Source organism: Phymastichus coffea, unplaced genomic scaffold (genome assembly GCF_024137745.1).
Source record: "Phymastichus coffea isolate CEN01 unplaced genomic scaffold, Cenicafe_Pcof_1.1 PCOF00001, whole genome shotgun sequence".
NCBI lineage: Eukaryota > Metazoa > Arthropoda > Insecta > Hymenoptera > Eulophidae > Phymastichus > Phymastichus coffea.
In genome coordinates this window covers 6,681,063-6,694,297 of record NW_026706812.1, presented here as the reverse complement: position 1 = coordinate 6,694,297, position 13,235 = coordinate 6,681,063, and the positions used below count along the sequence as shown (strand labels likewise).

The window sequence follows — 13,235 nt, the reverse complement described above, 5'->3', positions numbered from 1 at the left end:
GTCGATGTAGATCACACCTTGTGAATCCCAGAAAACGGTGGCCATCACCTTTCCGGCCGATGGGGCAGTCTTCGCCTTCTTCGGAGCACTTTCGCCGGGTAAAGTCCACTGTTTCGACTGTTCCTTGGTCTCTGGTGTATACCAGTGGATCCATGTTTCGTCGATTGTCACGAAACGACGCAGAAACTCCTTCGGATTGCGCTTAAACAGCGTCAGACATTACTCTGAAGTTGTCTTACGGTTGCGCTTGTTGTCCGGAGTGAGCAAACGCGGCACCCATCGCGCCAACAGCTTCCTCATGCCCAAAATTTCATGCAGGACATGACCCACGCGGTCTTTTGAGATGCCTACGATCTTAGCTATCTCGCTCACCTTCAATCGTCGATCTGCCAATACGAGATCGTGAAATTTTGTCACGTTATCCTCCGTGATAGCCGCTTTTGGAGCACCTGGACATGGTTCTTCAAAAATTGACGTGCGACCTCGTTGAAACTCGTTAAACCAATTTTTGACGATCGCCATCGAAGGAGAAAAGTCACCGTACACAGCATCCAAGTGCTTTTTGATTTCGCTGCGCGATTGCCCTTCCAAAAACAAGAATCAAATTACCACTGCTCTTTTTCCATTTTTCAAAAATCAACGGACATACTTGTTTTCACACGCTCTTAAAAATAAACTACAACTGCGATCTGGCTCAAATCTTGACAGTAACTATCGAGAAGGTTGTACTACGTGATAGAATATTTCTTTTGCGAGAGTGGCGCCATCGGGCGGTGAGGCTAAGTACTTATCGGATCACCCTCGTAGATAATCATATTTTATACAAATTTTTAAATAATTAATTAGATTTCTTATTAATTATGGAAAACTAAATAATAATTTAATGTCTACTACAAATATCAATTCTTTCAATGAAATCCATATAACTGGCGGTGATAATCCTAGTTGATAGTACTAGTAGTGCTAATCGCTCAAGTTTTTTATTCTTATTTTTCTCCTTTTATTCTGTAATTTCATTGATCTGCTGAAAATAGAAGTTGAACTGATTTTTTTATGTACATATCTGTAACTTTATTGACGTTCTTTCGTTTAACCAATTTAATTAAATTAACTTGTGCTGTAATTTTTCTTATTATAGGATCATATACAGAGTAGCAAATAAGGTACATATTGGAAAAGAATGAATATGAATTGTGACAATAAACGTTCGGTTTGCGGTACCGTTTCGATCGCGTGGCCTGCGAGGGCAGCACCGATCGGCCTGGGTAAGTCGAAAACGGGAACTCGATCCGAAATGGAAAGGAACGCGCGCGAAGAGAAAAGGACCAGTGGGAGAGCGCCTTTGGCACCGGTAACAACGTGCAGGAGTTCAAGAGCACTAACGCTAGAGTTGTGCAGCTACCCGAAAATCGCGAATAGCGTGTCCGACCCCAGGAGTGCCTCTAGTATCGGCTATAGCGTGCGTGAATGTGCACGTCGCAAGGAGTGCGACTAGTGTAGACTGTCGGTAGTTTTTGTGGTTGTTGTTATCGTGCCAGCCCAGCGAACACGCCATCATAGGCCGGCGGTGGAAACAACGAGCTGACCCAACAAAAGCAGCAAGGCGATTAAAGAGGCCTCGTCTTCAATTCGGAAAAGTGGCAACCTAAGCCACACGCTGAAAGACGACATCGTATAAGCGTAAATGCACGGGCCAAATGCGTTGTAGATTACATGATAAATAAACTGGTCCACGTATGATTGAAACGTTAATTTACTGTTGTCTTTGCTATTAAAAAGTTGGTTGACTGACACCTGTCCCTCCTGCTCCTCGGTTAGCTAGCAAAACTTGATTATTTCGATCTCGCCGCGCACATTCCGGTTCGACTGCGCATCGGGCGAGACAAAGAAATTTAAACGGAATTCGCATCCCGTTACAGAATATATAATACGTACACACACACACATACCCACACGATAACTTACTTTCATCGTAAGACTAACCGTCGCTTCCTTTTTCGTGATACAATTTTAATTATAGAAGAAGCTAGTGAAATTTTTGGGCAGTCAAATTTAACGCATGATTTATTAATAAACGGGATTATTATTGATACTTAATGAAATTCAAGTATTGGTAGCGGTCGGATTACCTCAAAATCATAATTACTAAAACCCTCGCAAGGAAGAGACAAAGTATATCGGTGGACAAACAAGAGAATAAAAATGTGTGAAACACTTACGCAGTGATACGAGATTATCGCACTGATAAAAAAAGCGTTAACTTTGAATTCTAGCTAGCCTAGGTTAACCTCTCAAAACGATATTAAGATATTTTTTAAAGCTATAAATCCGAATACCCATACTTATACGTAATATTGATGAAAAGAAGTACCTTGAAACAATAGTCTCCCTCCTTCAAAATATAGAAGTTGGTAAGATATATGCTGGCTCGAAGTAGTAGGCCCTCGGAGGTGGGGGGGGGGGGGCATCTCTAGCACTTGAAGTCAGCTCTCTAGGTGAGCGTTTCTATCTTGTTAAGCTATATGTGCTGGCTAGGTGCTTCTCTCTCTCTCTTTCTCCTCTTCAACAGGCTATGTATAGGAGAGGGAGTATGCCTTCTAGCAGCATAAGTAAATCGTAGAGACGTGGATCTCTCTCTCTCTCTCTCTCTCTCTCTCTCTTTCAATAGGCTATAGCTATGTATAATAGTGGTAGTATGCATATATCGTATAGTATGAATGTTCTCTCACTTAAGTAATCTAAATATATTTCAATAACAGCTGATAAAGGGAATATTTTAGCTATAATAGTAAAAAGTAATTTTTTAAATTTAACTTCCATTTATTAATATAATTTAATATTAAACAAGCGATTGATAGTACTTTATAAATTTTGTTTTTAAATGATTTTTTCATTAGTAATATATTGAACTAATTTTCTCACATCACCGCTAATTAGATTGTACTCCACGATTCAATCATGTAGAATTAAACAGTAGACTATCAGTAGTATTAGTAGTAGTATTGTCAGGAAAATTATATCTTGTGTCAAATTCAAGGCGCATAGCTGCAGTCTTGATTGATTTTTTTTGTTTTGAACAATCAATAACTATTAGAAGAATGTTATTGATAAAATCATTCTTGTTGAGTAATGGCTCATTTTACTTTTCCTTAGTAAGCGTTTTGGAAATTAGCATACGATGTGTGTTCAAAATATAAGGTGAATTTTTATTTTTATGAAAAAATATTTATTTATTCATTAATATTTATGTTGTCTCCTTTAAAGTAATCCTCCACAGATATAATACACTTGTGGCAACGTGTTTTTCAATCCTCAAAGGATTTCTGGTAAACACTTTCTGGTATAGCCTTGAGTTCTTCCAGTGATTTTTTCTTTATCTCCTCAATCGTTCCAAACCTCCGTCCTTTTATGGATTTCTTGAGTTTTGGGTTATTGGGTTATTATCGCAAGGGGCCATATCCGGTAAATATGGTGCCTGAGGCATGATTGTGGTTTTGTTTTTGGCTAAAAAGTCCAACACAAGCAACAATAAGTGAGCAGGTGCATTATCGTGATGCAAAATCCATGAATTGTTTTCCCACAACTCCGGAATTTTTTTTCGTATGGCTTCTCGTAAACTGTGCATAATTTCAAGGTAATACTCTTTGTTGACCGTACAACCTTGTGGTAAGAACTCTTGATGTACTACGTCACCACAATTAAAGAAAACAGTGAACAAAACATTTTACATTTGATTTAACTCGACGTGCTTTTTTCGGTCTTGGCTCTTCTGGAGTCTTTCATTGGGACGATTAGGCTTTATGTTTGATGTCATAACTATAAACCCATGATTCGTCACCAGTTATGACTCTTTTGAGCATATCAAGATCATCATTGACGTCGTTTAACAGCTCTTGAGCGATGCTCCTTCGACGGTCCTTTTGTTCAGAATTAATCAATTTTGGAACAAATTTTGTTCCTGCACGTTTCATGCCCAAAACTTCGGAAAAATTGCATGGCACGAGCCTACAGAGATGCTGATGTCTTCAGTCACTTCTTTAATAGTGATTCGACATTCGACGATTTTTTAATACCATTTGTTTCAGTTCTTCAACACTTTCATCAGTTATTGAAGTGCTGGGGCGTCCAGAGCGAGATACGTCGTCAGTTTCTTCTCGGCCCTCTTGAAAGAGCTTATATCATTTGTAACCTTTTTTTGCATTGTCTCGCAAAAAAAAATCAAACATACAAAGTGGCTGAAACTGTGAGCATATGTAAGAGACATGTATACCAACATAATAAAAAAAATATCGATGATCGAATCTACGTAGCCTACCAAATTTAAAAATTCACCTTACTTTTTAAACACACTTCGTATTTGTCATTGTAACCGTATTATTGCCAAACCATCCTGCATTTTTAGCAATTGAATTCTGACTGCGATAGTGTGAAAGCTAATTCTTCACGAGACTCGTCAAACCAACATTTTTTGCTTTATCTATCTCAATTGCATTAATTTTTTAACGTATTTCTCCAATAAGTCACAGAGAGCATTGAGACGAACTCGGTCTTTATGACCGTTATATTCCTGGTGACGTTTTACATCATCTTGCGTTAATCGATCACATATATGAATCATAATAAGAGATGATGATAAGCATAAATTCTGATATTGAATTCCTATACGAATTTCATCGCTATTGTTAAATTGTAAGGATGAATAAGGCTGATGTGTATGGAATTCGTAATGAACAATACGAGTAGATTCGTGGAAGGCGGCACCTGAATGAATGTTTAGAATTTCGTCTATTTTGTTGTTGCACACAGCACACTAATATGCACAATATTATCTTCCACGATTTTTGATGAACTTTAGTTCCAAACTTTTCAGGAATTGAATGTTCAGAGGCGTGAACGGTCTGATAGCTCGCTGTTGACTGATCACTGATTAACCTTTTTGGCTTTAATATAGCCTCAAACGGTCTTTATATTGTAAATAATACCTAATACTATATGGTGTTTATATGCACTCGCAATGTGATGACTTCTCCTCGAAAGATAATTAGGTTTCTGTCTTGATCAACTATATGAATTTGAAAATGATCAATGCTCCTCACAGCGACTGGAAGATAAATGACATGACAGGGCACTTCTATAATCTTATATCCAGGTGGCACTGCTGGGAAAAGTTCATATATAGTATGTACTTTATAATCGTTTATTTAAGAGTCTGTAGTAATATTACACACTACACATAAAGCGTTGACTTTGAGAATAGTCACGAGTAAGTCAGAATTATGCGTTTCGTTTTCAACAAGTATGCATCTAGTAAAGCTTAAATGTGATCTAATAGAACCCTCTGGTTTAAAATGTCTTTTATGACTACACTGTATGACACTACATAAAGTATTATTATATTGTTTTAGGGTAAATGATATACCTATGAGTGCTAATGCTTCTTTAAGAAAGCTTTCAATATTTTCTATTTCATAGCTACCAGTCAGTAAAGTGATAGCCAAGAACGTATTTTTTATTTGGTGTCAGTTCGATCGATAGATAATAATGGGTTTTGAGTACGGATGATGTTCTTTACTGAATGAGTATTTTTTATACTGGTAGTCTCTTCTATAGTTTGTTCAAAAGAAATTTAAGACAAAGATGGCCACAATTGTCCGTGTTGAAATCTTGATATCTAATATAATCATACATCAATCTATGAACTTTAAGGTAAAGCAATATATCTATAGACGGTTGAAGATTACCAAAAATATCAAAATAAATAATCTGATCACCTTTCTCTTTATATGCAACCCAATGAGTATCTGGTCTATTTTTATCTTCTAAATTTAGACTAGCTGTCCGTTGATATCGCGGTCCATCGGCTGGTAGAACATTACGCATTAAAACATCTCGAAAATTTACAATTTTTAGTATTTGAGCATATTTTTTTATATCGTGATCTGTTAGTGTTTAATAAGGTAAAGTTACCTCGAGCTTTTCTTTTTTTTTTACTTCAATATGGTTTTATGTGAAGGATGTAGCCTCTACGATGTGGTTTCAAATAAAGTTCTTTACTAATAACAATAGCTTCCATAGTTTTATTGTGTCTATGAGTTTCTTTCAATTTATTTTGAGCGGCCTCAATATTGTTAACGGCTTTTGCTATTGAAGCAGCTTCTCAGACTCGACCTTCAGTGGTAATTAAAGCGGCAAATAATGGAATTGAAAAAGGGAGAGCTCCAGCTACTTTACTAAGAATCGGTACAATACGACGCATATTTATTTTTCTTCTACCTCTAGCCTTCTTCACAGATTCTTTAGCCCCTTTTATAGCCGAGTAAATGACGGAGAGTAATCTAGACACAGCACTTATCAAGGCAGCGTTAATAATTTTTTTCAATGCAATTGATAGATTTTTACTTTTTACATGTCTTTCGTCGTAGTTGTTGTTGACAATTTTTAATTCCTTTGCCTTGTTTTTTTTCTTTCTCGATTAACAATTTTAACACCCATGACAAGTTTACTTTTAACTTTTATCAAGTTGGCTACATGAAATACAGCAACGTTCTCACCAAAACTACTGTCTTCCGCTCGCACTCTATGCTAAACCTATTAAGCTAAAATTTTGTCGGCTTCGTTTGTTGCGTCAATGTTTCCTCGATTCTGAGAATAAGTAATATCGTTATCTTTATAAGCATCGTCTAGCGGATTTTTTCCAAAATCATCCTGAGCAAGTCGTTTTTTGAATTTCATTGCTGGTCCCTTATACTGATAACCAGGCACATTAGCTTCGAATGGCAAGTTATTGATGATTTTGTTCACTAAACAAACTGCTTTTTTCTTAAGAAACTTCTTTCTTTGACAATGAATGATCATACCTCTTTGTGAGACGAAGAGTGAGCGAATGATATTATTTAACTTTGGAAATTATGTAACGAAAGTAAGCAGTAAACTGGTTCTCACTGGCCCCTCTTCCTCTTCCTTTTGCTTTCAGCCAGGCTCAGTGGTCAGTATTGGGCTCACTTTTTTTCATGCGCCTAATACGACAATGTATCTCTTTTCCAGCCACTGAAGATTGCCGAGTTCGGCCGAGATGGCCCGAAGAGAGAGAGAGAGAGAGAGAGAGAGAGAGAGAGAGAGAGAGAGAGAGTAAGAACGCTGCAGCCGAAGATAGAGAGAGAACGCTGCAGCTGAAAAGTGAGAGAGAGGAAGAACGTTGTAATTAAAGAGAAAGAGAGAGAGAGAGTTAGAAAGAAAGATATGCCGTCAGAGGTAAGTACCAACTAATAAAATGTGACAAAGCTGATTTAGAAAATATATTGAATGTGTAATAGGGTCGGCCTCCAACGCCGATAGATCTAGTGCTATTACCAATTTTTTAAAAAAGGGGAAAGGTAAGGGAGGCGGTGTGTCGCTCCTAACAAGGTAAAGAGAAAGGGTGAATACAAAGATTATTCTCTTTATCTCAGTAAATCCATTTATTATAATACGCTACCTTGAGCATTAACAGTCCGATCACTCTATCGCGCGCCTTATCTAACTATACTAACAATCTCTGATCGCCGAAGGAGATGGCTGTCACGTTAGCGCCTTGCCATCTCACTACCAACTCGATATAATCTAAATTACCTTAAATACTTAAACTAGCTGTGCCGGCCCGTGAGAGCCTGGCACAGCGCACAAGCCTCGAGTAGCCGTTAGATAAAAGAGAGAGAGATTAGAGAACGACCTGTTGTATGCAGATTCCGTCCAATACAGCGCCTTGCCGGTGATGGAGATACGGTGTCCCGTAGGCAAATCTGTGGCTGGAAGGGCTCGCTGGAAGTAGTAGGCTGGACCTGGGCCGATGACTATTGCCGTCTTGGTTTCCTCGCCTTTTCTTTATTAACTGCAGGGGGTCTGTACACCTCTCTCTCTGCTGTGGGCAACTTTTTACTGCCTCGCGAGTATGCTTCCCAGTGCGTGAGAGCCTGCTTCTCACGCTCTCCCCACTCACTTGCCTAATCGGCGGCACGCGGCACCGCCAAGCGCCCGCCAATGTCACGCGCCTACCCGCACTATAGCCGCATTCTTTTCTTTCTCTCTTTTCTCTCTTTTTCTCTCTCTCCTTTTCTCTCTTACAAGAGCGCATGTTACTGGGCGCTCTTGTTGACCAATACCGCTGCCTCTCTCTCTTTCCCCTTCTTTCTTGCTGCGGTAAAGCAATGCTGAAAATATAAAGGCTAGCATCAGGCACGTAAAACTATGCGCCAGATGTCCGCCATGAGTCCTTGCCGATGGCAGAGAGATAAAGGACGCACGGTGCAGGTCAAAACCAACCGGCACCGTTACAAATGAAACTTTCAAAGCTATGGTTGATCCATTGAAAATACTTGTATAGGTAACTACTGACAAAATTAACGCTACTACTGAACAGGGAACAAACAAGGAGAAGAAAATTACATTCGATAAAGTTTTGAAGTCAAATAACAATAGCTGATACTCCCTATCAATTTTGATATATTAATAGTACTGTTAATGTGATTAACATTGCAATTGCTTGATACTACGTTTAAATCTGCTATTTCTATTGATGATGAAGACGAATGTGATAAGTCTACTGAATCATCACTTGATACAACTGCAATAAATTAAACAAAATTAGTTCAAATGTAACTTCAAAACAACAAAAGCAGCTATTGAATGATTCGATTGTAGGAAACTATTTTCGACTATTGCATGAACCTCAACAAAGAAGTAATTTAGACAAGACATTTGGTGTTCGCTTACAAGAAAATACATATGTCATAGGCAATTCTCCAATTTCCTTCGAAAACTGTAACGTGACTGTGAATGATAAAGCATACAGCAAGACGCCTGGTTTTATGAAACTTCTTTTTCGGAAAGAACCTGATTCTAAATTAATCAGTTCATCGGATATTGAAAATTCTATAAAAATTCTTGAAATCACTAACGCTCATCGTAAGAGATATGAAGAAAATGGAGAATATCGTAATAAGCACATAAACAAATTCAAAAACTATATTGATTTAAATTTATCTTTGAGCGGTAGTGCTATGAAGCGAAAATCGACTATTGATAGAAGAGATCTTTTACCGAAATATAAAATAGCAATAAGAGGAATATTATTTGATTATGTATATTGGGATAATCTAAACGAGCTCGTTAAACGATTAAGATTACTTATCGCCGAATAAACCGCTGGTAATCTTAGTCATGTTAATAAAATTTATTCAATCATTGAAGAATTACGTGAAGCTGGCTGCTATATAAATTAAGAGAATTCTAAATTTCCATGATAATAAAATGAATGTTGATGTGTTTGGACGTAAATTGAATAAAAAGGAGGATAAATGAGGTCTTCCTAATGTAGGGTATAACATCACTATAAGCGGACAATACAATGTGGATTCGAAAAAAATTTGTAATATAGCCGATCCTCAGGATAGTAACTATGCTGTAAACTTACAAATGTTACAAAAACTAATGAAGCTGATATTACTAAATTTAAGATTGCAATAAATAATTTTAAAAATTCTCTAAATATAATAAGGGTGAAATTACAAGGGTATCGAGAAACGATTATACATTTACAAGAAAATAATAAGAACAGAGTCTTAGAGAATATATCGTTTGACTTTCTGGATCAATAATAACAAATATATTGGAAATAAAACATCAAAGAGTAAATGATAAGGTTACACAAACCAGCACGTCGAAACGATCCACGTCGAAAAGTCGATATACGTGGAATAGAAGATACATGGTAAGCTGATCTTGTTGAGATGTAAGGCTATTCCACAGAGAACAAAGATTTTCGCTATCTATTATAGCGATTAACTATCATAGATACATTCTCAGAATATGCTTGGGGAGTTCCAGTAAAACAGAAAACTACTACAGATATCAGTAATACAATGGACTCCGTATTAAAAAAGGATCGCATCCTAAAAATCTCCAAGTGGATAGGTGGCAAAGAGTTTTACAATGCGAATTTTCATAGTCTAATGAAAAATATAAAATAAAACTATACTCTACTTATAACAATCTTAAGGCATTAATTTGTGAACGTTTCAACCGAACACTCAAAAATATTATGTGAAAAAATTCAGTTTAAGAGGAAATTATAAGTGGATTGACTTTCTTCTGGATTTCATAGAATCTTATAATAATCGAAAACATTGCACAATGAATATGAAGCCTAAAGACGTGACAAAAGAGAATGAAATGCACGTCTTGATAAGATTCTCTTATGATCAACGTCTTTTCAAAAAACCGAAATTCGAGGTAGGAGATGATAAAGTGCGAGTAAGTACGTCTAAACATGTTTTTGAAAAAAGACATACGCCGAATTGATTTATAGAAATTTTTACTATTCATCATATTTCGAGAATAAACCTGTAACATATCATCTTCTAGATTACCAAGTAAAACCCATTGTTGGTGGTTTTTACGAGCAAGAACTACAAAAAGCTATGTATCCTGATGTCTATCTTGTAGAAAGTTCTCAGAAGACGGGGTAATGAAGTCTTCGTAAAATACCCACAATTATTGGATAAATAAGAAGACTATAAATCAATGAATTTATATGTATCTAGCTTACATTGAAATAAATAGATCTATTTGGATTTATATGTATATATTACATTGTTTTATTCTTTTAAGGATAAGAGCCCTATCCTTCGTTTATATCTGTGAGGCACTTTCATTTTATGTTCGTTAATTATGAGTCCATTAAGATAAGTCGGAACCTGCTTTACTAGAAACTAGATTTACCTCTTCATAAAGCAAATTTATGTAACATAAACTTTGTTAAAATATAAATAGACTCTTTATTCATTTAAATAATGAATTGAAATCTATCATATCCACAATATCATATAAATAATGAATATCTTTGAACTCTTTAGGAAAGATCAAGAAAAAGATCGTAATGATGAATTATTGCTCTTGAAATTCCATCTAGTAGAATAATTTAGAACTCACAATCGAGTTCACGAATAATTCGAGATTTATCTTGCCTCATGCATGTTATTAGGTAATTCTAATCTTCAAACAATTCATGATGACTCTTTTTAAGAAGTAACTCGAAGAGCTTCGTTCAAATATTATTCAACTTTTCAAAATTCATCTTGCTACAAGTAAAAAGATAGAGAATGTTATGTTTTCTACTACTATTGCTATGTGACATCGGGGTCACTCTCAGGTACGCTTGGAGTAAGAGTAAACTCAGGGTTGCTCTGATTTGGCTATCGTGTAACATATAAGCCGGGACGAGCAATATTGTTGCGTGAAGAAAAATGTATGCTAGCGCGGTATGTAATAACCAAGTGTTATTACGAACACACCAGATTCACGCTTAATGTGTTCTAAAGGGACTTTAATGAAAATTCACCAGACTCTCGCTTAATGAATTTCCAAAAAAACGGATTGCTTAAAGAAAGAAAAGGATAACCAGATATAAGGTTTTACTTACTTTTATTTTATTTAATTATTTGTTTTGGATGTAGTTGGGTGAGATCTTGATTGAATTTTGGCTGACTTCTTCAAAATTTTCTTATCTTATGCTTCCTCCAACACTCACTCACTGGTAGTCACTTCTTATTAGGCACTTCCTGGTACTCACTCCACTTCACCAGTCTTATACAGTGCTTTTTATAAGCAGTGGGTGATTGGATGGAAATCCCTTTCCTCAGGCCCATGAAGCGATAACGGCCAAATTTTGTATTGGTGGGAAATTTTCTAATCGTATCTAGGATTTATTTATTGGTCTGTGGGCGTGAATTTTCAAAGAGAGAAAGGGCGGTCCCTTTTTAACTTGGGCCCTTTTCTCCAGAGATGGCTCTCGGAGTGCCAATTTTAAGAGCAAGAGTGACGCTATAGTTTATAATTACTTATACAAAATCGTACTAAACTTAATTAATTTTAAAGATACATAGTGATTATTTAATAACTAAAAATTACAATAATTCAATAATTATAAATATTTAGAAAAATCCAAAACTTCTACGATTTATTATAAAATACATTATTGTTCTAATATAAAATTATTTATTAGTTATTTGCTGACTAAAAGATACGTATTATGGTACAATAATAACTTACAAAATTGATTAAAATACATTAAATATTACGGATATTTTCTTAAAATTCGGTGGGAAAAAAAATAAATTGCTTTTTTATGGCCCCGTTCCATTATCGGCGCGATAACGCTTCACGATGTATACGCGATGATCGTAGGCTCCTGTCAACACATCCGCGTGGGACAAAGCAGGATAGAACGTCGCAGGCTCGGGCCACTATCAAGTTTGATATAAATTCTTTATCTCAAATGCGTATTCATCGTGGGAAATCAGGAAGATTCCCGCTCCGTTCTTCATATTTATTTCTATTAATTAATATTGAAACAGAACTAAGTTACGGCTGGCCGTCACAGCTATAACAGGTACTACTCGATTCTTAAAACAGAATGAAGCTCTTCGAGGCTCGCTGCTCTTGTAAAACCTATCTCCACTACTTTAATTTTCGAGCCGCCACAACCACCTCCTTCTTCTTTGAATTAGATTTATATTTTATTTAACATTTATATAATGTAATAATTTTCTAATATAGGATCAAGCATTTCATTCAACATTAGTATACGTTTCTTGAACAATACTCATGATATAACTTTATTCATTTTGATAATACGTCTTTGGAAGTGCACACGATCTCGTACTACCTGCTCCCAAATACTTTTTCTAGAGTCTTTTTCTTTCTATGGCAGATGATGAATTCTAAGCTTCTTCGCCAATCATACATGCTTCGAAGAGAAGCACGATCCATTGCTTCTAACAGAATAGACTTACTATTAACTTCTTATCGCTGTTTGAGGAACTAATCCTGCTACTATGCTTTTCGAGCCGCTAAAATCACCTCCCTCTCTCTTTCTTATTTATTTATTTATTTTTGGCAAGGAACAGTGACAGCCCTTGCTCTCACCTGTGAGGTACTTTCACTACTAACATTGTTTATGAGACCTTTACACTAAGTCAAAACTCAGCGGAAAGGAGGCATAAGTAATTACTTATAAATACTTCTAAAAAAAAGGATTTAAGAGAATAATTAAATTACGATTAAAGACTTGGTTTACATTAAAAAATATAAATTTATTACTTATTCACTATATAAATTTATTCATTATTGTAAATTAATTTTTAAATTCAAAGTTGGAGCCTTCTTAATGGAGTAGAAACAATCCTTTCTTCTCAGCGGCC

The 13,235-nt window shown here is 36.1% G+C and overlaps 1 protein-coding gene across 1 annotated transcript in view; it reads left to right on the top strand.

Moving 5' to 3' along the window:
- The window catches only part of LOC131675463 (beta-alanyl-bioamine nonribosomal peptide synthetase ebony), a 964,295-nt gene that overhangs the window by 293,302 nt on the left and 657,758 nt on the right, over positions 1–13,235 (top strand). The gene's annotated exons all lie outside the window — the stretch shown is intronic.